This window comes from Cryptomeria japonica, chromosome 4, assembly GCF_030272615.1.
Source record: "Cryptomeria japonica chromosome 4, Sugi_1.0, whole genome shotgun sequence".
Taxonomy (NCBI): Eukaryota; Viridiplantae; Streptophyta; class Pinopsida; order Cupressales; family Cupressaceae; genus Cryptomeria; species Cryptomeria japonica.
In genome coordinates, this window is record NC_081408.1 from 333,373,543 (window position 1) to 333,398,764 (window position 25,222).

Below are 25,222 nucleotides of genomic sequence, written 5' to 3' on the forward strand. Positions count from 1 at the left end.
TACCATTGAAAAAGCATGAATTGAAATATTCACTAATGGAAAAACAAGCATATGCGGTTGTGAAAGCCGTAAAGTAGTTTAGGTACTATATTCTCCATTCCCATGCCATTTTTTATGTGCCTCATTCCGTAGTCAAGAGGATATTGACACAACAAGATATAGGAATGAATAATAGAGCCTCCTAGGTGTCAAAAATTCAAGAGTTCAATTTAGACATTAAGCCCACAAAATTGGTAAGAGGACAGGGTTTTCGCAAATTAATTGCTGAGAGTAAGGAGGAGGTGACAGAGGAATTTCCCTTTGTCTTGTTTATTGGCCTCCAAGATTCCTGGTTTGCAGATGTTGCTTATTACTTGACCTATGGAGATTTCCTAGTACATCTTTCTTTAAAAGAGAAGAGAAACTTGAGATTAAAAGCTATCAAATACATCATTTTTAATGATGTGTTTTACAAAAGGGGATTAGATGGAACCTTCTTGCACTTTGTAGATAAATCGCTTCAAGAGTCTCTATTGAAAACGTTTCATGATAAAGCTTATGGTGGCCATTTTTCATTAACCGTAACTGCTTACAAGATTTTGAGGAATTTCTATTATTGGCCAAGGATGTTAAAAGATGCGTATGCATGGGTAGCCAAGAGTGAGAAATGTAAGTTGTTCACAGGAAAGTTGCAGCTTCCAGCATTATCGCTCCGACTTGTGACTTTGGATGAACCCTTCAAACAATGGGGTTTGGATTTTATAGGTCCTTTGACACTGACTTCAAGTGTAGGGCATACACATATATAGATAGTTACAGACTATTTTACTAAATGGGTGGAAGCCATTCCGGTATGGAAGACATCTTCTGTGGTTGTTTGTAACTTTATCAAGGAGAATATCTTGGTTTGATTCAGAGTTCCACTAAAACTTGTGGCTGATAATGCCACTAATTTCTCTTCTATTGAGATTTCATTATTCTACTATGATCATGGGATATCCCTTGCCCATTCTTCTGATTATTATCCTTAGGGAAATGGTCAAGCTGAATCCAACAATAAAAACCTTATAAATATCATGAAAAAATTAGTGAGTGATAACTTCAAAGATTGGCATAAAAAAATGTGTGAATCTCTTTGGGCTGATCGTACATCACCAAAGAGGGCTATTGGGATGTCACCTTTTGAACTGGTATATAGTGTAGGGGCTCAGGTAGTGATTCCTCTAGAACTTGCAACAACCAAGTTATAAACTGTCATTGAGGACGCTTATTTTTTAGGATTCTCTTGAAAAATAGATTATGCATCTGATGAGGATTGATGAAGAAAGAGATAAATTAGTAGATTGGCTAACAGAGCATCAGATGAGGGTGAAGAAGATATTTGACAAGTGAGCTAGGCAGCGAAAATTCATGCTAGGTGATCAGGTACTTCTCTAGGATAGAAGAAGGGAGCCAAAAGGGGCACATATGAAATTCGAATCATTGTGGAAGGGACCATTTGTGATTCATGAGGTAAAAGGTCCTAACTCTTCAAAATTGTATATCAGGATGGTACTGCTCTTCCCCTGACCTATAACGACCAGGATTTGAAGTTATACCAATTGTAAACGAGAGTTGTTGGCATTGTATTGTCATTGATGTCAACTGGTATGGGATGACCACCAGTAGTAAAGATGTATGTGCAACACTGCTATGAAGGAATATAGGATGTGATATCTTGTATATCACCCTGTGTAGTTGAACACTGGAAAGGTAAAGAAGATGACCTCAAGAGTCACCAATACATGAGTCAATGCCTCACTTGTGTGATGAGATAGGGAGATGGTTGAGCGGTTGTTTGTTATGAAGAGGTAGAATGTTACCTGAATCACATCAACACTGGAGGAAAAGAATGAACAGGTTTGTAAGGTTGCAGAATAATAGGACTCCCACCAGATGAAGATGCAGTCATCATGAGAAGCAATGAGTGATAGTGAATATGCTCACACCAGATCACATTTGCCTATTTGAAGAGATACTGCACAAACAAGGAAGCCACTTGAAGAGCATTGCAGGATGCAGGAGACAAGGTGTTACTCCACCAAGTAAGTGGGGCTTATCTCCTATTATGCATTGAGCACATTATAGTTTGGTGAGATAAGAGTGAAGAGGTAAAGGCAAGCACTTGAAGGATCACACCAGATCTACCAGTGAATTAAGGGAATGCCTTTAGGTGCATGAGATCAGGGTTATGCACTAGACCGAAAGAGAAGACATGTTGGGATGCCAGTACAAGGGGAGTGTGAATTGTTTGTCACCTTGACAAACCGGTAGAGGAATGAACAAGATTGATCAGGAAGAAAGGCAAGGCCAAGAAGATGTAGTCTGAAGTAAAAAGACCTAATTGAATATGGAGTCTTATGAAGGTTGATGCCATGGTGTGATCAAGAGTGGTAACCTGTATGTAAGTCCACCAGTAATATAAGAAAGGTGTAGATGCAGAAGACTTCCCACTTGTGGGAATGAGCATATTTTGGATTTACCTGTCTAGAGACCGGTTTGAGATTTCCATCGATAGTTCAAGATAAGGGTAGATATGATGAGGTAAATGGTATAGTAAGTAAGACCGACAGGGTTTGCAAATCGACAAAAGTAAGGAATCGGTATGGTGATTGGTCGGTGATCCTACCTGGACCGACTTGGAGTGCCCAACTGGTAGTTGATCGACATGGATGCCACATGGGATCAAAGTGGCAAGCTCTTAGAGGATGGTGAAGTGCCATGTGGAGCTAGGTAACTCGACTGGTGTGCACTGACAGTGGATCCCGTGATTTACGGGTTAGGTCAGAAGCATGTGGCTCAAGAAAGAATGAACAATTAGAGAAGAATCAAGGAGTTGTTGGCATCCAAATCAAAGCAAGAAGATCAGGATGATAGAAGAGCTCGAGAAGGAAACAATAGAGGCATTAATGGTGATTGACCAAGATGTATGCCGACAGATTGTTTGTAGGCTATTGAAGATGGAAGGTATGTTCTGGAAAGTGTGTTGATGGCAGATTTGTGCAAGTAAATGTTAGGAAGATTAGATTGAGCAAGATCTGATTGGATTTGGTTTGCCTCAAGGATGGTGAGGAAACCCTAACCGCCCAGATTTTGAATAAGGTTTTGGCAGGAAAAACCAGTCTACAAGTATGAAGGCCAAAGAGATTATTTGCTGGTGTTGTATAGAAGAATAATTGTGCTATTGTGAAGTAGAAGAATTTTTCAAGTGAGAGAAAATCAGCCATGTGTTCAACGAGCATCTCTGAAGAGAGGAAGAGAGAGGGAGAATTTGGTTGAAGCATTCAACCTGTTGGAGTGAAGAACCAGTAGTGTTCATACCATTCAAGTTGAAGAGAATGAGGTTGCAGAGAAGGTAAATAGAGAATAGACAAAGAATAGAACCGGGGAAGAGAAGAGAGCTTATGAAGGAGATCCAACAGAGAAGGAATAGGTGAAGAGCAGGAAGAAGAGTGAGCCACTGTAGCAGAGAGGATATCTCACTGACAGAGAAAAATATATGTAATGGTTGCAAGATTCACTTGTAACAAGATAACTACTTGTGTATTTGATGTTTACATTGTGAACACTAAGTTGTAGCTCGGTGTAGGGGTTGGTGCTCCTTGAGTTGGTGACCTAAAGTAAGGGGTTGGTGCCCTAAAATTTTTAACAATGTTTTTATTGTGAGGCTGGTGTGGAGCAGTAGACTCCCACAACATTGCTCACCAAGGTTTTTCCCATCTTGGGTTTTCCTTGTACATCTTGGTGTTATGTGATGTTCCCTATGTGTGTGTGTATTTGAGTTAGTCTCATCACTAACTGGTAAGTTTGCATTGTGTTTGATCAATTAACCTGTATGCTCACAAAGGAGAGCTAAAGGGAAATTTTTTGAGAACCACTGATTCACCCCCTCCCCCTCTCAGTGGTGCATTGTGTCTAACAATTGGTATCAGAGCCCAAGTTCCCAGCCAAACGATCTTTCTCCAACTTGGGTAGATTCTGGCCTAAGGACACAATGGTTTGTTCAGTTTCAATCCCTTCTCCAATGTTTGATGGTTCAAACTATGCTATTTGGAGTTACAGAATGGAAGTCTTCCTGTCCTCCCTAGGTTATGATGTCTGGATGGTAGTTATAAATGGTCTTCCTAGGAATGTATGTCCCATCACTGACACTAAAGAAGAAAGAAGTTGGCTATGTAATGAAGAAGCGACAAAGGCTATACTCAGTGGGCTCACCAATGATTGTTAGGCCCAATATGGAAAGCTAATGTATTGAGAGGGAAGGGGTGAATCAGTACTCCAAAATTTTTCTTGAATAATAACTTTACTGTTATGCATAAACATAATAGTGCAGTAACATAAAATAAAGTTAAACAAATAGATAACAATCATACATGATTCACTCCATAACACATATATTTTGGTTACATAGAAACTCTTGGTTAGAGAGAAAAACTGCGGTGGGGATGGCACCCACAACTTCACTACTGCAATAATAAAGAATGCTTAGTTAGAGCTACATTTAGCTATTTCTGATAGCTTACCCTGTTAGGAGTAACAAGATCTGTTAGATCTACCTTGCTAAAGGATTTTACAAAATTTATTTTGAATGCTGCACCTTGTTAAAGGCTTTACAATTTATAGACTTGATTAGAGTTTTTTACCCTTTTAAAGGTTTCTCTTTCAACTTCACAATATTACAATAAAATCATTACAAATATCTGCAACTTTACATCTGAAATGTTATAGCAGATTCTATGTGCTCAAAATAGATTACCTTGCTTATAGCATACCTCGGTAACCCATATAGTAACTCGGTAAACCCTTCTGTTTACTCTGTTCTTCGACTATTCATTGAAAACCTTCTTGGTGACCTCTGTGTCTCTGTAACAGTCTTCCTTCATGCATACATACACTTCACTTATGCTGTATAAATAGATCTCTTAAAAAGGTGATCCAATTCATTGCTTTGATCTTACAAACAAGATTCCTCGAATGAATAACTAAACAAAATATTTCATTGGTTAGATTGTCCTTGAAATCATATACAATCTTCTGGTGTAATTTCCAATGTAATAACGGTTAGATGTGCCTTGATCTTGTAACACGTTTTCATATGCATGTCCAAGTTCAATGTATCTGGTAACACGTTTCACTCGGTGTATGTCAACTCGGTGTGTTATCTTTACTGCTCGGTAGTCTCAAAAGGATACTCGGTAGACAACTTGGTGTATACTGCATTCTGTGACTGCTTTCTTCTGTAACCGACTAGACTGTGCATACCAACTTCTCTATGTGTACCGACTGCATGATTCGGTAGTGTTAACCGACTAAAATATATAGTATGACTTTGAATATAAAAACTAATGGCAACTTGATAAGTAGTAACAATCTCCCCTTTTGATAATTATTTAGTATCTTATACTATTATAACAAAATTGCCATATCCTAAAACTAATTTGGGAAGAATGGAGCTGGGAGGAACAGGAAGCGGCAATGGGAGAACTCAGAATTCAAATTCTCTGAAAGGCAGGAACTCTAGTTCCAATGGTGGGAGCGGCCAGAATGAAGTTGCTGGTTCTATGGGAGAGATGGGCAAGCCTCCGGATATTCCGAAGGCTATTGACATTCCGCAGACTGGCGGTACTCTACCAGAGAAGAAAGCTAGTTCTGGGTTTTCGGGGGAGGGCTCCAGTGAGGGTTCCAGCCCATGTGAAGAGCCCTTGGAGAATAGAAAAGAATCTAGAAAATGGTCATCCCTTTTTGGAACAAAACCATCTGGTAAATCCTCTTTACCTCCTGTCAAGAATATTTCTGATCCAACTGGTGGAAAGTTCGCTATCTCTATCCCTGATCTAGTTCTGGATCATAATATAAACAACATGTCAAACTCCTTGGTAGGCAAATTTATGGGTTCCCGTCCAAACATCAAAGTTGTTAGGGTTTATGTCAAACAGAAATGGGCTCTGAAGGGTAACGTTGAAATCTTGGCATTGCCTAAAGGCCTCCTTTCTTTTACTTTCTCATGCGAAGAAGATAAATTAAGGATACTATGTGGTAGCCCTTGGATGGTAGGAAGGACACCCTTGGTCCTTTGGAAATGGCATCCGAATCTGAATATGAATGACTCTCTTTTGGCTCAAGTTCCAGTTTGGGTAAAGTTACCAGGCCTGCCTCTTGAATATTGGGCAGAAAGTATCTTCTCAGGAATAGAAAGTTCCTTTGGTGAACTCCTCTTGATAGACCCAGTCATAGCATCTAAAAGGAAACTCACTCATGCTAGGTTTTGTGTAGGGATAGCTCATGATGCAGATATGCCAGAACAGATAGATATAGTTTCAAAGTTGGGGACATGGAAACAACAAATAGAATATGAATCTATCCCCTTTGCTTGCTTTCATTGCAAGAAAGTAGGCCACTGGGCAAAATCTTGTCCTATCAAGCCTAAAGTAGAGCTCAAGCAGACTAAACCCCTGGGTGAAAGTAAAAGGGTTCCAGAAAAAAGGTTTGGCAAGTTAAAAACTCAGAAAATAAGGAAGCGGACTTTGTTGACAACAACTGTTTTGAACCCTTGGGGGAAAATAAGGAAGTGGTCTCCTCAACTTCGGTCCTTCCTATATAGGAAGTATTGAGGAATGATTCAACAAAAGTTAACAACCCCATGACAGAGCAGATCTGAATAGAGGAATTGAAAGAATAGACTGTATCCTCAAAAGATACAGCCGAAGTGGTAACTGTTGACACTTTTGCTGGTAAAGAAATGCAAAATAAAGAGGAAAAACCTGAGTAAGGGGAGATCACTAGCTCCCAAGAAGAAAAGACTGACTCTTCCCCGCTTATGAACAATATCGAAATGCAAGAAGCTCAAAAATGTGCTATACTGGGTATAAACCTTTCAGATTCAAATCAAAATTTACAAATAGTGAATAGTGCATCACATGATTCCATGACCCCTAAATGGGGCAATGAAGATGAAATATCTAGACTCCTCAGTAATTCTGAAGCGGTTCTTGAGAAAGAAGCTGACTGGAAAATACCAAAATACAGGTTCAAGAAAGGATCCACTCCCTCGGCTTCACAACTAAGGAATCCAGTAGAATTGCTCAAGTTGATGTTGGGTACATTTCCTCTTCCCCAGGTCGACCTTCTAACCATAAAGTTAGAGACAAGGAGGCCAGTAAGAACATTGTAGATGGGACTCATAAAATTCTTAAGGAGTTAGGAATCGGTAAGTAACTATGAAGATTATCTCTTGGAATATTAGGGGACTTAATAATCCTCATAAACATGATATTATTAGGAATATGATAAGGGATAGTAAACCTGATGTTTTTCTAATTCAAGAGACCAAAATGAGTAGAGAAAAAGTTGAAACTCTAAAGTTTTTTAAAAATGGGAGTATCGGTGGTGGTAGCTCGGAAGGTGCTTCGGGAGGAATAGCTACCATGTGGAATCTCAATAGTGTCAAAGGACATGTTCTTATTCAAGAAATTTTTTTCTCTTGCATTAGATTTGAGAATTTAAAAGATGGAACAACATGGGTCTTCACCAACATATATGCACCCAACACCTTGAAAGCTAGAAACTCCTTCTGGAAAAAACTTATAGAAACTAGGGACAACTTCAAGAATCTTAGTTGGCTGGTCATGGGAGACTTTAATACTCCTTTGAGAGAGGAGGAAAAATTTGGTGGAAGCCCCTCTCAGTTTGAAAGTAGGTTGGCCCTTATGGATTTCATAAATACTCAGGCTCTCAATGATGTGGAGATACAGGGATGCAATTACACATGGACTAATAGGAGAACTGACAATGATCTTATCCAAGTCCACCTTGACAGGGGTCTTATTTCTGATGACTGGTTCAGACATTATTTCTACTCCCTGTCTGCTCACATCCGGGTTGGGTCTAATCATTTTCCCATCACTCTCTTTGCTGATCCTATTAACAGAAGAAGACATTTTCCTTTTAGATTTGAAAAAATGTGGATTCATCACCCTGACATTAATTGTAATATTCAGAATTGGTGGAATATCCAAGTTGAGGGCACTGCTATGTACAGAGTTGTGAAGAAACTCAAAAGTGTTAAGGACAATATAAGACTCTAGAATAAATCCAGCTTCGGGAACATTTTTGAGGCCAAAGGTAAAGTCCAGGATGACCTCAAGAAAATACATGTCCAAATTCAGAAGGATGATTTCTCTACTATGTCTATTGCTAAAGAAAATGAGACCCTTAAAAAATACCATGAAATCATTGCTAAAGAGGAAACTTTTTGGAAACAGAGATCAAGATGCACTTGGCTAAAGGAAGGAGATAGGAATACAAGATTCTTTCATATGTCAACTATCAAACATAAAGCAGCAAACAAAATTACTAAACTGACAGTGGACAATGGGGAGTTGGTTAAGAAGGAAGAGATAAGGAATGAGGCCAAAAGGTACTTCTTGGATCTTCTGAGGAGGGATCACAGGTTGGATGCTGATGCTCAATCTTCCTTTCTTCAAAACATTCCTTGCCTCATTGATGAGTAGATGAATGCCTCCCTTTCTTCCATACCTTCAATTCTGGAAATAAAAAATGCCATTTTTTCTTTTGATGGCATAAAGCTCCCGGTCCAGATGGCTTCCCCATGTTCTTCTTCCAAGATTTCTGGGACATTGTAGGGTAAGATGTTTCCAACGGGGTCAAGGAATTTTTTGGGGCTAGAAGACTTTTGAAAGAAATTAATGGCACTTACATTGTACTTATTCCCAAAGTCCAAGGTGCTGACTCCATGGACAAGTTCAGACCAATCAGCTTATGTAACTCTTTTTATAAGATTATCTCCAAGGTTCTTACTACCAGAATCCAGACTATCCTTCCCTCTTTGATTAATCATCAGCAAAATGGTTTTGTCCTAGGAAGACAAATTCTTGACTCCATTATTACTATCCATGAGAATATTCATTCTCTCGTAAGGGGCAAGAAACAAGGTCTCATCCTTAAGCTTGATCTCTCTAAGGCCTATGACTGGGTTGATTGGTCTTTTCTTGTGAAGGTTCTTATGACTTATGGCTTCTCCTCCAAATGTGTTGACCTCTTTAGTCAGCTTATTACCTCAACCTCTTTTGCTGTTCTTGTCAATGGATCACCATCCCCCTTCTTCCAAGTGTTAAGAGGATTGAGGCAAGGGGATCCCATTTCCCCTATCCTCTTCATTATAATGGCTGAATGTTTTGGTAGGTATATGGAAAGCATGGTGATGCGAGGATCTTTTAAGGGACTTCAACCTTCTTCAGCTGATCATACCTATTCTCACCAACAGTTTGTGGATGATACCATTTTCATGGGGGAATCAAGTATCTCGGAAGCTAGAACCCTGAAGGACACTCTTTGTAAGTTTGCCTCTGCATCTGGTCAGCTCATTAATTGGGTCAAAAGCAAAGTTTTTTTCATCAATACTCTAGAGAGAAGACAACATAGAATTAGCAGAATTCTGGAATGTCAGATTGCTGATCTTTCTGCCACTTATGTTGGCCTCCCATTGGGCATTGCACCTCCCGATTATTTTTGGAGCTCTCTGGTGGACAAATTTCATAAAAAGCTAGCTGGATGGAAAGGAGCCCTTTTAAGTCAGGCTGGAAAGCTTCAACTTCTAAAGGCTTCTCTTCAAAGCATACCTATCTATGCCCTCAGCCTTTTCAGAATTCCAGTAAAGTATGCTGATGCTATTGAGAAAATTCAAAGAAATTTTCTCTGGTCAGGGGTTGAGGAAAAGAAAAGAATGTCTCTTGTGGCTTGGGATTAGGTATGCAGACCGAAAAGTAAAGGTGGTCTAGGCCTGAGAAGAATCCAGACCCTAAATGAAGCTCTTTTGTCTAAATAGGTTTGGAGAATGTTCCACTCAGATAGTGAACAGTGTAAAATCTGGAGAAGTAAGTATTCTCGTCTATCCTCTTCTCTTTCCTCTTTTATCAATTCTGATATTAGTATGAATGGGTCCCATATCTGGAATCATGCCTCTAAGTGTAGAGACAACATTGCTAAAGGGGTTATATGGAAAGTTGGCAATGGCAGGAAAATTAAATTCTAGGAAGATCCCTAGCTTTTTGATAAATCTTTGACTGATATCCCAGAATGGGCCCCTTATGCCTCCTCATGTATTAGAACTTTTGGTCCTTTAGTTGAAGGGTATTGGATAGGTAATAAATGGAAAAACATTGAAAGTATCCACCCAAACCTTATTAAGCTTAAAAACCATCTTTCATCGATCTGGTTGAATGAAGAGGAAGATTCCCTCATTTGGAAATATGAATCTAAAAGTAATATTACTATCTCTTCTATGTATGGTGTTCTTTTCCCTGCCCCTTCTGAAAATCCTTTATGGTCTAAAGCTTGGATAAAGGGACTGATCCCTAAAATCAGTTTTTTCTATTGGACTATTCTTCAAAATAAAATCTTGACCTTAGATAATCTCAAGGGCAAAGGTTTCGCTTTCCCTAATAGATGTGCTTTGTGTCTTGAGGAGGAAGAGTCTATGGACCATCTGGCCATCCACTGTTCCTATTCTGCTTCTATCTGGGAAAGATTTCTTAAGAATTTTTGCATTGATTGGGTGTTTCCTAACACTATCAGTGATTTGTTCTACTCCTGGAATTATCATTGGTCTAACTCCTTTTTGAGAACCCTGTGGCAGCTATCTCTCCCTCACATTCTATGGGGATTATGGAGAGAAAGAAACAATCATATTTTTAGGGACAATTCTCTTACTCATGATATTGTTTTCTAAAAAATAAAATGGGCTATTGTGGAGAACATTGGGATCATTGGGGCCCCCTATTTTTCAGCCAACCCTTTGGAATCTCACATTTTAAGTTCCTAGAGTTTTAAGAATGCTGATAGTTTTGATCCCAAGCAAAACAAAAGATTAGAAGCAAGATGGCAAACTCCCCCTCATGGTTGGTTCAAAGTCAATTTCGACGGTGCTGCAAAAGGTAATCCGGGCCCTGTGGGATGTGGAGCTATTCTTAGAGATGATAAAGGTATATGTAAGGAAATGATTGCTATTCCAATAGGAAGCCAAACAAACCACAAGGCAGAAGCAATGGCAGCTCTCCAAGGAATTCTCCTCACAAAAAGATGGAATTGCCCCTACCTATGGATTGAAGGGGACTCTAACAACATCATTAAATGCATCAAGGGGACTTCTAAGCCCTCATTGTCTATCAATAACAGTATAAAGGCTGCTAGAGACCTCATTAACACTTTTGAGAAAAGTTTCATATCTCATATTTACCATGAAGCTAATGGTTCTGCTGATTGGGCAGCCAATGTGGTTGTCAATCAAGATGAAATGATTACTTGGAAGGGAGAACAGGGCCTCCAAGAGGATGTCAAATTAATCATTTTTAAGGATCGATACAATAGCACCCCAAAGATCATTAATAGACAAAATAATAATGAAACAGATTAATAGGAGTGCTTCAATCTTTTCTAATATTGTCAGTACTAGTTTCCAGATTCGGGAAACTATAAGAAGAACCCAGTTTCTAGAAACTATCAGCAGAATCCAGATTCTAGAAACTATCAGCAGAATCCAGATTCTGGAAATTATTAGCAGAATTTAGATTCTGGAAACTATCAGCATTGGCGAAGGGAAGTCAACAGTAGATTATGTGGAGGATTTGACCAAAACTATTGCTAGAGCTGAAAATAAGAGACTCCTTCAACCCGAGATTTGAGCAAATTGAGAAAGACCTGATTGAGAGGAAAGAAAATGCCAATGCTATGGATCAAACAATGGCAGAAACTGTCAATAAAGTCAGCAAAATTAAGGAATGGCTTAAAATTATCGCAGAGAAAAGCTTAAACATTCTGAAGGCCTTTGCCGGTAAAACCAAAACCCTCATCAGCAATTTGGAGGAGGAGAAGGATACCCTAGAAATTGACCCTGACACTAAAGGAACAGGAGATTTTCAAGGACCTAGATCAAGAACCAGTGGAAAAAAGAAGGAGAATAAGCCAAATAAGGACTTGGATGAACTTAAAGCAGCTTTGGCCAATTACGACCAGCTGATGATTAAGGCAGAGGACCTCCTGAAGGATTTATAATTGTGTAGTGTTTTCTCTAGTTTCTTCATTTTCTTGTTTTTGTCCATTGCTGTCCTTTCTGTTTATTGGCTTTATTGCCAGTCATTGTGTTAGTTGTTCTTTCTTGGTCTGGATTCTCTTTGATGATCCTATTTAATCTCCTTTGTTAAAGGTTTTGGGTCCTTAAAACCTATTTTTCCTATTAATCAAAACAATCTCCCCTTTTGACATTAGTTGAGATGTTTGACAAAAACTACTTTCAAAGTCATAACTCAAAAATCTATATACTTTGCAAAATGACTATACTTAACAATAAATACAATAGTCAATGAAATAGTATATTCAGATATACTCCCCTTATCATTATACTATACATAACTCTAATTTTTGCATGCTTGGTTCTGTGTTTGTGTGCTTTGCTTACTATCCTTGAATACTCTGCATACTCTGCTCGGTATACTCCCCTTGTATACAATACTCTGAATACTGTATCAAAACTCTATCTCCCCTATATAGTATCACTCCCCAAATATATAGTATTACTCCCCCTTTTTGACAAACATCAAAAACCTTAATTCCCATCCGGGGGCGGTAACTGATCAAAAATAGATTTATACTTCTTTCGGGCGTCGGTGAGTGCGATAGAGAGTGCATCCTTTACACTTTCCATTAAAAAATTTTGTGCTTGAATATCAACCAATAGGGATATTAAGCCATCAAGAGTGCTTCCCTCTTGTGTAGTAGATAGGCATGTAGCTCAGTTAATCTATTCTTGAACTGATGAAAGATGAGGAAGGAATAATGTCTGGAGTGTCATTATATCCATCCTGATCTTATGTTCTTCATTTCTGAGTTCTAACTGTTGAGCCATGAGCTGTTGAAGCTTGGTATAAAATTTTTGAACTGAATTGGGCTCAGGAGTCAACTTATTTGAGAGATCGGTGATCTCTTTTTCAATTGCATTAGTTTTATTCTTGATATCTTTAATGAATATAGAAAATGTACAAAGTTTCTGAAATAAATAAAGAATATGCTTGAGTTGAGGGGACAACTCAGCAATGAATTTGACAAGTTTGACTTTTCCAATAGCGAGAGCTTTTTGTACCTCTTCTGTCATTTTTGCAGTAAGCTCTTTGTCTTTTAGCTTGCTCAGGTACTCAGATGCATCAACTCTAGATGTTTCTATTTGATTAAGGAGTTCATCCAGTTGAATGTGGATGGCTGCATTGGTTGACACCGTAGCTGTAGGTAGCATATCTATCAGGAGTGTTTTTACCTTCTGAAGTACTTTATTTTTCTTTTGAATGGCCATCTATTTTTCTTGTTCGGCCTTTGCTTTGCATAGTTCAGCGAAATCAATAAGTGCTTGCCCCTTTAATTTTGAGATATCCACATTGGGCAACACTATCAGTTTAGTCAAATCAACTTTAAAACTATGCTTTTTCACCTTCTTCTCTTTACCTTTGGTTGGTTGAACTAAGACAATAGCTTGAGAGGCTTGCTGACCCTCGGTAGGTTGCTTGGTAGAGGCAACACTTTGGTTGGTACCTGTATCTGCTGTGGTGTCTTTTGGTGTCTAGGTACTAGGTGTCTCAGCTGCTACATTTTTGGTGCTCGAGGGTGCTTGAGAGGTCTTTTCTTGAGTTGTACCTTCTGTTACTTCAGACTGGTGACCTTGTGTTGTATCTTTAGGAGCTTTGGTAGAGACAGGTTGCTTGATCGGTGGACAAGGATGAACTTGTACTAACACAGATTCACTAGATACAAGTTTTGCATATGTAGTGCCTTCGATCATCTCCTGCTCCTGTTCTTCTGCATCCATGACATCTTCATCAATTTGAATAGTGTCAGCCGGGTCTTTCTCCGTAGCATCAGGACCTTGCTCGGTGACATCTGAATCTTGTTTGGTGACATCAACAATTTCAATTTTAGATTGTTCACCGACATCTTTTATTTTGAAGATTTCCTGCTATTTTTCTTTTGTCTCATTTTCTACGTCAATGTATAGCCCATTCATCAATTTTAAGGCTCGCTGTTTGACAAGAAATTTAGAATTGTAGGTTGTCAAGTGTTCTTTAATTTCTGCTATAGACATATCAGGAAATAGATGGACTAGACTTCTTTCTCTAATTTGTTTCTCTGAGTCCATTGCATATTTCCACCTATTATCAATATGTAAGTATAGTTCACTCGGAAGTGACTTTACTAGTTCTAATGGAGCTAGCCAAAATTTTAGAAGTGTACAAATGACAGCTTCTTCAATTTGTCGCTTCTCATCATTATTTCTAGTCTCATACTTGACATATCTAAAGGAACCAAATCCACCATATTCTTTTAGATTGGTACAAAAGTTTTCAACATTATGTATATTTACCTTCTTGCTTTTGACAATTTGGAATTTGTTGCCATCCTCAGATTCTGTATCACTAGACTCTTTTGCCAGAATGAGTCTTCGAGTAGATTTCTTGTAGGTCTTGGTTACTTTGGGAGCAATAACACTCTTTTGTTTCTTACTCAGTGATGCAGCTGATGCTCTTGTATTAGGTCTCCTTGTTGGAGGAGTCAGTAGGGCCTTTGGAATGTCCTGTTTCTTTCTTTTCAATACTTTACCCTTAGGCAGTTCGGTGCTCAATGTTATTGTTGCCTCTTGAGCTTTTGATTCCTCTTCGGTGATGGCAAGAGTACCTTTGATAGGTGTAGAGGAAGAGTCTTCTCCAAATTTTTTAGATAATGCCTTAATCATCTTTGTAGCCTTTCTTGTAGCTTTATGTACTACAATGTTCATTTTTACCTTTTCCTTAACTTCATAAGTTCCATATCTCAGTTCGGTAGCATGCCTTGGCAGTGTAAGAAATGCATCAATTTGTTGTTGTGTGATATCATAGTCAATCTCGTAACCCATTGGTGGCAAAGATTGAGTCCTTAGTTCCACAACATTCACATAACAGTAATCGGTGTCTACCTCAAAGCATATATCATCCTTATATTTCTCTACAAGCTGGGGTGGAATCCGGTACCTGTTGTGCATCTTCTCTTGAAATTTTCTGAAGTAGTCATCCATGATATCATTGAAATTATCTCCCAACTTCTTGATAAAGTCATTAATTTGATGGGTGATTGGTTGGTGTAGCTCCCAAACTACTTTACCGACTGATGGAAAGAATTTCTCAAAGTAGAAAAACATGCATACAAGAAGTGAACCAAACTTTAGTGTATTTGCCAAGTTGTTCATCTTTGACTTCCTTATTGTGTTCATGTTCTCAAACAAGTTTTTCAATAACAATTCACATAAATCAACTTTCATTCCCTTTTTCACTATTTTATAGGCTAAGTCAACTGCTGCACAGGGTACACTATTTTCCCTTGCTAATTGGAAGAAATAGTAACCAATTACTCTAATTGCAAACTTAAGTTCTGCATCAGTGACATTGTTCAGTTTCAATCCTCGGTAATCAGATTCTACTCCAGTTAAACTGATTAACTCCTTCTGTGATATCATCTTCTGTGCTCGTGCACGATCATAGATAGGATAATCGGTGATCACATGAATGATTTCCTTAGTGATTTTGAATGGTTTCTCCTCTAGCCACATGAAATCATCATGAATTCTGCTAAAAAAAACTTAACCCACTGGGGTTTGAACACACAAGGATAGGTTAGGGCTTCAGTTAATCCCTTGATTTTGATATGCTTGTACTTGCTATCCATTTTGCCATCGATACATAGCTCATCATATGTGTCATTTATCTCAACATGACCGAGTTCTTCAACATGACATTTGGTGAAGAATCTAACATCTTCGACTAACAAGACTCGATCTGGGATGAGTGAAAAGGCAGTTTTGTCATCCGGTTCAGAGGTGACTTTAGGAGTCAAGGAGTATTTCAGAGAGGGCTTCTCTACATTCTTGACAACTATGGGATCTTGGATCTTGGGTGCCATTTGTAAATTTCAGATAAAACTAGCAAACTATCCTTAGGGTTTGATGGTTTACAAATGGCAGACGCTTCACACTCAGTAGATAATAGCAATTTGACAAGATCGGTAAACAGTGTGATGAGATTTATGTAAATACCTTGGATTCACTTTGAATGAGGTTTGATCACCTTGATTTGCTCTGCTCTGCTCTCTTGAAAACTTGGTGAATGAAAATGACCGTGAAAATACATTTAAGTACACAAAATACCTTATCAGGCTTCACGTGGGTTAGGTCAAAAACATTAAATGCACTCGGTTCACCTTTAACTGATTTACTCCCTTTTTTTTTTAACCGAGTAACCAATTCCTTCTTTTACCGACTTGACAAGCTTCCTGTATTCACCGACTTGACAGGTTTCCTGTAAAGTACTTTTGATAGAATTTCAAACTTACTAATGCATCTTAACTATGCAAATTTTGAATTTAGTACATAATAGAATAGGAACTGTTATGATTTTAACCTTCAGAGAATGCATTCCCTTCATACCTTTGCTGATTAATTTGGAATAGGTGCACCTAACTCGACAGGTAAGGTGCTTTCTTCATTTGACATGATTTCCTTCTTTTTCCAAATCATCTTTAATTTTTATTTTATCTCTTCAGTGTCTCCTCTAGGTTGATCTCTGCAATCTCCAACCAAGTGTCCAACTTTGTGACAATGAAAACATGCCATACCAGGATTTCTCCATGAACTTCGGTTGTTCATTCCAAACCCTATAAAACAGTTGGCACTAATATGTCCATATCTTCCACAACATTCGCACCATATCCTTGTATTGTAATCCCATGGTACTGCTGCATATTGTCGGTAAGGATCTATGTGAGTTTGGTAACCTCTAGTGTTTGCTCGGTGTGCAGAGCACATGTAGTTCTTTTGCTTAAGCCAACACTTCTCGGTACCATGTCCATATCTATAGCAGTTTCTACAAAACCCTTTGAATTTTGCCTTCTGATAGTTGTTAATAGACTTTGTCCTACATTGATTAGATGTGTGACCATATTTATCACAATTGTAACAATAACCATTGGACTTAGTGATATTCAGTTGCTTACCTTTTTTGATTTGGCATATGTTGGCAATATCACCTTGATTTCCACAGTAGTAGCAAATAGGCTTCTTTCTTTTGATGTTATTCCTATTTCCAGCTTGCTTTGATGATTCTCCTCTCTCGGTAGTATGAATTCCTTTCTCGATAGATTCTTTTCCTTTGTAACCGAGTCCTGCATCTTTGTTGGGTCTTCTTGTATTCAGTTTCTCATCCAACATCTTTGATGCTTCATAACTCTTCTTCAATGTTTCTTTGGATTTCTTCTCTGTTTCAAGTTCATTGGTCAACCTTGATACTTCAAGTTTCAATGCTTGGTTTTCATCATTCTTCATAATTGCTTCATGATGTGCATAACCTAGTTGATCTATCATATTTTGTTGAATCCTAGTTAACCTTATGATTTCATCATTTTTATTAGATACTAAGACTTCAAGTTGTTGTTTCTCTCTTTGTAGATCTCTTTCTTTATCCTCTGCTATCCTCAATGCATCTAGATTTTCAGTCATCTATGTATTGAAATGTTCATGTTCTCTTTTCATCTCTTTTAGTTGATCAACCAATGCTTTGTTCTTTTCTTTCAATACTCCAATCATTTCTTCAGTTTCTTTAGATATATTGTTCTTAGATGATGTCTCAATTTGTTCCACTAACTCTTGAGAATCCTGCAAGTCATCAGATAATCTTCTTCTTACTTTCATAGATTTTTGCATTTGCCTTTTCATGTCTGCAATCACTTGATTAGCATGATCCAGTTCTTCTTGCAGATACACAATCCTCAGTGATTGTTTATAGCCTTCCATTGATAAGATCTTTCTCTTTAGGTAGTTAAACCCTTTTCCAAGATTCAAGCTTTGATACCAATTGTTAGGCCCAATATGGAAAGCTAATGTACTAAGAGGGGAGGGGTGAATCAGTACTCCAAAACTTTTCTTGAATAATAACTTTACTGTTATGCATAAACAGAATAGTGCAGTAACATAAAATAAAGTTAAAACAAATAGATAACAATCATACATGATTCACTCCATAACACATATATTTTGGTTACACAGAAACTCTTGGTTAGAGAGAAAAACTGCAGTGGGGATGGCACCCACAACTTCACTACAACAATAATAAAGAATGCTCGGTTAGAGCTACATTTAGCTTTCTGATAGCTTACCCTATTAGGAGTAACAAGATCTATTAGATCTAACTTGCTAAAGGATTTTACAACATTTATTTTGAATGTTGCACCTAGTTAGAGGCTTTACAATTTATAGACTTGATTAGAGTCTTTTACCCTTTTAAAGGTTTCTCTTTCAACTTCACAGTATTACAATAAAATCATTACAAATATCTGCAACTTTACATCTGAAATATTATAGCAGATTTTATGTGCTTAGAATAGATTACCTTGCTTATAGCATACCTCAGTAACCCATATAGTAACTCGGTAAACCCTTCGGTAAACCCTTCGGTTTACTCTGTTCTTCGACTGTTCATTGAAAACCTTCTCGGTGACCTCTGTGTCTCTGTAACAGTCTTCCTTCATGCATACATACACTTCACTTATGTTGTATAAATAGATCTCTTAAAATAGTGATCCAATTCATTGCTTCGATCTTACAAACAAGATTCCTCGAATGAATAACTAAACAAAATATTTCATTGGTTAGATTGTCCTTAAAATCATACACAATCTTCTGGTGCAATTTCCAATGTAATAACGGTTAGATGTGCCTCGATCTTGTAACACATTTTCATATGCATGTCCAGGTTCAATGTATCTAGTAACACGTTTCACTTGGTGCATGTCAACTCGGTGTGTTATCTTTACTACTCAGTAGTCTCAAAAAGATACTCGGTAGACAGCTCAGTGTATACTGTGTTCTGTGACTGCTTTCTTCTGTAACCGACTAGACTGTGCATACCGACTTCTCTATGTGTACCGACTGCATGATTCGGTAGTGTTAACCGACAAGAATATATAGTATGACTTTGAATATAAAAGCTAATGGCAACTTGATAAGTAGTAACAATGATGTCTCCTCATAGGTGGACATATGCAAAACAACAAAGAGTCTGTGGGATAGACTGAAGATGCTTTATGGAAATGAGCCATGCACTGCTAAAGCAGATCGTGAAAGCATGGATAACAACTATGTTGACACATGTAGAAGTGTTGACAATAGATCCATCAGTTGCTGCAGTTTTGATGAAGAGGAAACTCATCTCTTCATGGCACAAGAGACTGAAAATGATGCACTCACATCAGAATGTGACAAGGTTGATAGATCCCACTGATAAGATGTGTTTGGGAGTGATGATGAAGATGAAGCCGAAGTAGATCTTGAATGTGAACTGGTAAGTGCACTAGATGAGCTGCAAAGTGTTAGAGAGGATTTTAAAAATTACAAAGCTCCAGTTCATGATGAATGTAGCCAGTTGAGAATATGCCTTGAAGAATCAAATAAAAATATCCGCATATTGACTTCTCAACTTGAAGAGGCAAAAGGATTGACTGGTGAGTTGAAATCAGTCTTCGATGATAAGGAAAGAAGGTGTGAGGATCTCCAGCTAGAAGTGGAAACAAAGGACAAGGAATGTCAGAAGATGAAGGAAGAGATGGAGAATCTCAGAAAGGAATGTTAGAAATGTCAAGATGAACTCAAGCTAAGAATGAAGAATGATGATGCATGGAGAAACAATGCAGATCTGAAAGGAAAAAGAAAGATGAGGAAAGACAGTGTTACCAATAGCATGAATAGGGGAAGACCTCCTATCGGTAGAAGAAAAAGAAATGATGCTGCCACCAAGTCAAGACAAGCATGGAAAAAGAAGAGAATAGATGAAAGATATGCAAAGAGTAGACAACCCCTGATCCATTCTCGGAGAAAGAAAAATGCAGATGCCAAACCGGTAAGAACACCTCATGTTTGGCAAAATAAATTTGTAAGTAATAAGCCTCCTCTCTCCGGTTATTGTTTTGAATGCAAAATGAGGTCTAAGAATAGATAGGGTATTCCTCCTAGGAATAGCATGTTGGATTGCAAGAGAAGAAATGCATTTGAGCATAAGATATCAGAATGTAGAAACATGCATATGCCTACTCTTGGTTATGCTAACAAGAATCCACTTACTGCTCCTATAATTGCAAATGTTGTATGCTATAACTTCAATGGATTTGGCCATAGAAATTATGAATGCAGGAAGAAGAACTCACCTTCCTATGGCAACCAGTGGAACTGTCCTAATCAACTCAGAGGCAATTATAGGACATATGAGCAACAAAGACCTGTATGGAACAAGATGAAATGTGTTCCTGCTTATGCAAGGAATTCAAGGAAACCGGTAACCAACCAAAATGGCATGGTCAGAAAAGGAAGAGTAAACCAGTATGTTAGAACATTCCCCAATCATGAGGTTGGGATGGATATTGTGTGCTACTATAGCACTACTTCTAGTTGTAATGGAGAATGCGGAAGTGCAAGGATCAATTAGCAGGAGAAGAAGAAATCTGCTCCCCAGATGCAAAAGGGGAAGAAAAGCGAGGTCATGCAGACATGGAGAAAGAAGCAGGTAAATAGGACCATGTACCGACATTGTGCATTTAATGCACATGTGATATCTCTTATAGTTTAAAGGAGATGCAGGACTTAGGGGGAGTTACATACTGATCAGATCATTCACCCCTTAGTTGAAAGTGGTCAAGAAAATGGACAAGCTGCTACCGGTAAGAGGAAGAAATAAGATGACAGTGTGTGTCTGTAATTACCACTTTGACTACACATGGAAGATGGTCTACTACTATAGGTGAAATGAATGGTAGCAGAGGAAACTTGATCCGAGAAACAAAGGTAAATATGAAAGTGACCTGGTAGAGACAAGAGACCGATATGCGAAGCATGTTACCGACACAGATGTTGATCAGTGTTGCTCAGATATGTAAGTTAATAAGTTGAGGGATCATTGTAGTAACTCTGATGGCCTAGATGGATGTGGTTATGTCTCAGGTCTTATTGGAAAGGACCTGAATGACATGTATTGGTTTGGTAGCTAATCTCATGTGGATGCATCTTTTTGAGTCAACTGGTTGGATAGTTGGCATTGTGGTCATGATGGTAGAGGTTACAGGTACTAAGGTGAGTACCATTTTGAAATCTGGTAGATGAGAAATGAAGACCAGAAATCTATGGTTCAGGAGGAGTTCAGAGCTATATCCTCAGATTGATATCAGATAGACTAAACACAAAAGAAAATCAAGTAGATGTTCAAAGAAGGAGAGAGACCGGTGTTTGCTGTAAAGGGTTGTTTAGTACCTGAGATTTCCATCTCAAGTGTTGTTGTTTGAGACGATGTTGTGCATAAGCTTCAAAGAGGGAGATGCACTCGGTATTAAGGGGAAAAAGATTCCTATCAGTGCTCAGTAGATACAAGGAGAAATATTATCCTAATAGCGCCCTTTTCCATTGTTGTCAAAGGGGGAGAATGTTACTGTAGTATATCAGATACTACATGAGTTGACATCAATGCCAAAGGGGGAGATTGTTGGCATTGTATTGTCATTGATGTCAACCGGTATGGGATGACCACCAGTAGTAAAGATGTATGTGTAACACTGCTATGAAGGAATACATGATGTGATATCTTGTATATCACCTTGTGTTGTTGAATATTGGCAAGGTAAAGAAGATGACCTTAGGAGTCAACAGGACATGAGTTAGTTCCTGACTTGTGTGATGAGATAGGGAGATTGTTGAGTGGTTGTTTGTGATGAAGAGGCATAATGTTACCTAAATCACATCAACACTGGAGGAAAAGAATAAATAGGTCTATAAGGTTGCAGAACAACAGGATTCCCACCAGATGAAGATGCAGTCATCATGAGAAGCAATGACTGATAGTGAATGTTCTCACAACAAATCACATGTGCTTGTTTGAAGAGATACTGTGCAAACAAGGAAGCCACCTAAAGAGCATTACAGGATGCAGAAGACAAGGTGTTACTCCACCAAGTAAGTGGGGATTATCTCCTATTATGCATTGAGAGCATTATAGTTTGGTGAGATAAGAGTGAAGAGGTAAAGGCAAGCACTTGAAGGATCACACTGGATCTACTGGTGAATTGAGGGAATACCTTTAGGTGTATGAGATTAGGGTTATGCATTAGACCGAAAGAGAAGACATGTTGAGATGCCAGTACAAGGGGAGTATGAAGTGTTTGTCACCTTGAAAAACTAGTAGAGGAATGAACAAGATTGATCAGGAAGAAAGGCAAGGCCAGGTAGATGTAGTATGAAGTAAAAAGACCTGATTGAAGATGGAGTCTTGTGAAGGTTGATGACATGGTGTCATCAAGAGTGGTAACTGGTATGTAAGTCCATCGGTTATATAAGCAAGGTGCATATGCAGAAGACTTCCCACTTGTGGGAATGAGCATATTTTGGATTTACCTGTCTGGAGACTAGTTTGAGAGTTCCATCGATAGTTCAAGATAAGGGCAGATATGATGATGTAACTAGTATAGTAAGTAAGACCGGCAAGGTTTGCAAACCGACAGAAGTAAGGAACCGGTATGGTGATTGGTCGGTGATCCTACCTAGACCAACTTGGAGTGCCCAACTAGCAGTTGATTGACATGGATGCCACATGGGATCAAGGTGGCAAGCTCTTAGAGGATGGTGAAGTGGTGTGTGGAGTTAGGTAACTTGACTGGTGTGCACTAATAGTGGATCCCGTGATTTGTGGATTGGGTCAGAAGCATGTGGCTCGAGAAAGAATGAACAATCAAAGAAGAATTAAGGAGTTGTTGGCACCTGAATCAAAGCAAGAAGATTAGGCTGATAGAACAACTCAAGAAGGAAACAATAGAGGCATTAATGGTGATTGACCGAGATGTATGCTGACAGATTGTTTGTAGGCTGTTGAAGATGGAAGGCGTGTTCTAGAAAGTGCATTGATGGCGGATTTGTGTAGGTAAATGTCAGGAAGATCAGATTGGATTTGGTTTGCCTCAAGGATGGTGAGGAAACCCTAACCACCCAGATTTTGAATAAGGTTTTGGCGGGAAAAACTAGTCTATAAGTATGAAGGCCAAAGAGATTGTTTGCTGCTACTGTATAGAAGAATAATTGTGCTATTGTGAAGTAGAAGACTTCTGCAAGTGAGAACAAATTAGCCAAGTTCTCAATGAGCATCTGTGAAGAGAGGAAGAGAGAGGGAGAATCTGGTTGAAGCATTCAACCAGTTGGAGTGAAGAACCAGTAGTGTTCATACCATTCAAGCTAAAGAGAATGAGGCTGCAAAGAAGGTAAATAGAGAACTGACAGAGAATAGAACCGGTGAAGAGAAGAGAGCTTATGAAGGATATCCAACAAAGAAGCAGCAGGTGAAGAGAAACAAGAAGAGTGAATCAGTGTAGTAGAGCAGATATGTCACCGAGAGAGGAAAATATATGTAATGGTTGCAAGATTCACTTTTAACAAGATAACTACTTGTGTATTTGATGTTTACATTGTGAACACTGAGTTGTAGCTCAGTGAAGGGGTTGGTGCTCCTTGGGTTGGTGCCCTAAAATTTGTAATAGTGTTTTCATTTTGAGGCTAGATTAGAGCAGTAGACTCCCACCACATTTCTCATCGAGGTTTTTCCCATCTGAGGTTTTCCTCATACATCCTAGTGTTATGTGATGTTCCCTATATGTGTGCATTTGAGTTAGTCTCATCACTAACCGGTAAGTCTGCATTGTGTTTGATCCATAAACCTATATTCTCACAAAGGAGAGATAAAGGGAAAAGTTTTGAGAACCATTGATTCACCCCCTCCCCCTCTTAGTGGTGCATTGTGTCTAACAAGAGTCCCTCGTGGTTTTGTATATAGTGTTTTGGTTTGATTAGTAGTTGTGTGTCTTTTATGTTTTTTCTTCTATTTGGGTCTTTAAATAAAGTCTTCTTATGAAACTAGAGATTTTGGAGTTCATTTCTAGTTCCTTCTAAGTCCTAGTCCCCAACCAGAGCTGATGTTAGTCTCCCCTGCAATTTTCCATTTTGAATTTTCATACTTGCGGTTTGCCTTATTGTGTCTTTATTTCTGTCAGGTCCTTTGTTCTCCTTTGTACTTGAACCGTTGAACTCTTTCTAAAAGTTCAATAGGTTCAAGGTTCAAAGTGCATTTTAGAAAAAAGTCATCAGCGGTCTTTGTCTTCATGAAAGCAAGCACATTATTGTTATACGTTTTTGAACTTTGATCCCGTGAACCTTAATTGGTTCAAGGTTCAAAATGTCTTTTGTAAGTCGCGACAATGTATTGTTGTATAACGAGCGAATGTCTAAATGTTTTAATTTAGTTTTTGAACTTGAACTTTGAACCAATTTTCAAGTGGTTCAAATGGTTCAAGCGGTTCAATGGTTCAAGGCTTCTGCTTAATAATTATCATTGTTACTCATTCCCAGTATTGTTGTGTGCTGCTTTTTCATCGTTGTACTTCCTAAATAAATTTGAACAGTTGAACTCTTTGTGAAATGGTTCAAGGTTCATAAGTGTTGGTGTAAATAATTATTCGTCATGGATATTATTACACTTACTTAAGTTTACTTAGGGTAATGCATTTCATAGTAGTTTGGATATGAGACACTTGGGTGTTTGTGCCACATTGGGATAGTGTGTGTAGGAGAAATTCCACCTCTTATGGTGTTGATCTTGTTATTACACTATCATATCCACTTATAGTGGAGTGATAATTCCACCTTCGGTGGGTGATCCACCTCATGTGGAATATTATATTATTTCTCCTACCTACCCACACCTATTTCCTACCTACCCTTGTTTCTTATTGAGCCACATGTCATGTTTGTGTGCTCATACATATCCCTAGCCTTGCCTATATAAGCAGGCTCATCTACATTGTATGTAACAAGTTGTTGATCATTTTCTATTGATGAGAATACAGTTTATTCTTATCCCATATTATGTCTCTATCTTGTACATTTCAATGACTTCTTGATCTTGGCAAAATCCAACATGGTATCAGAGCTATTGGAGTCTCATTGATTCGTCTTGAAGAGGCATTATTGTGACATCAAGAGGCAGATCTGAGGAGCATCGTCATTTGGAGGCATCCTAGACCAGATCCGACCTCGCCATTGCGT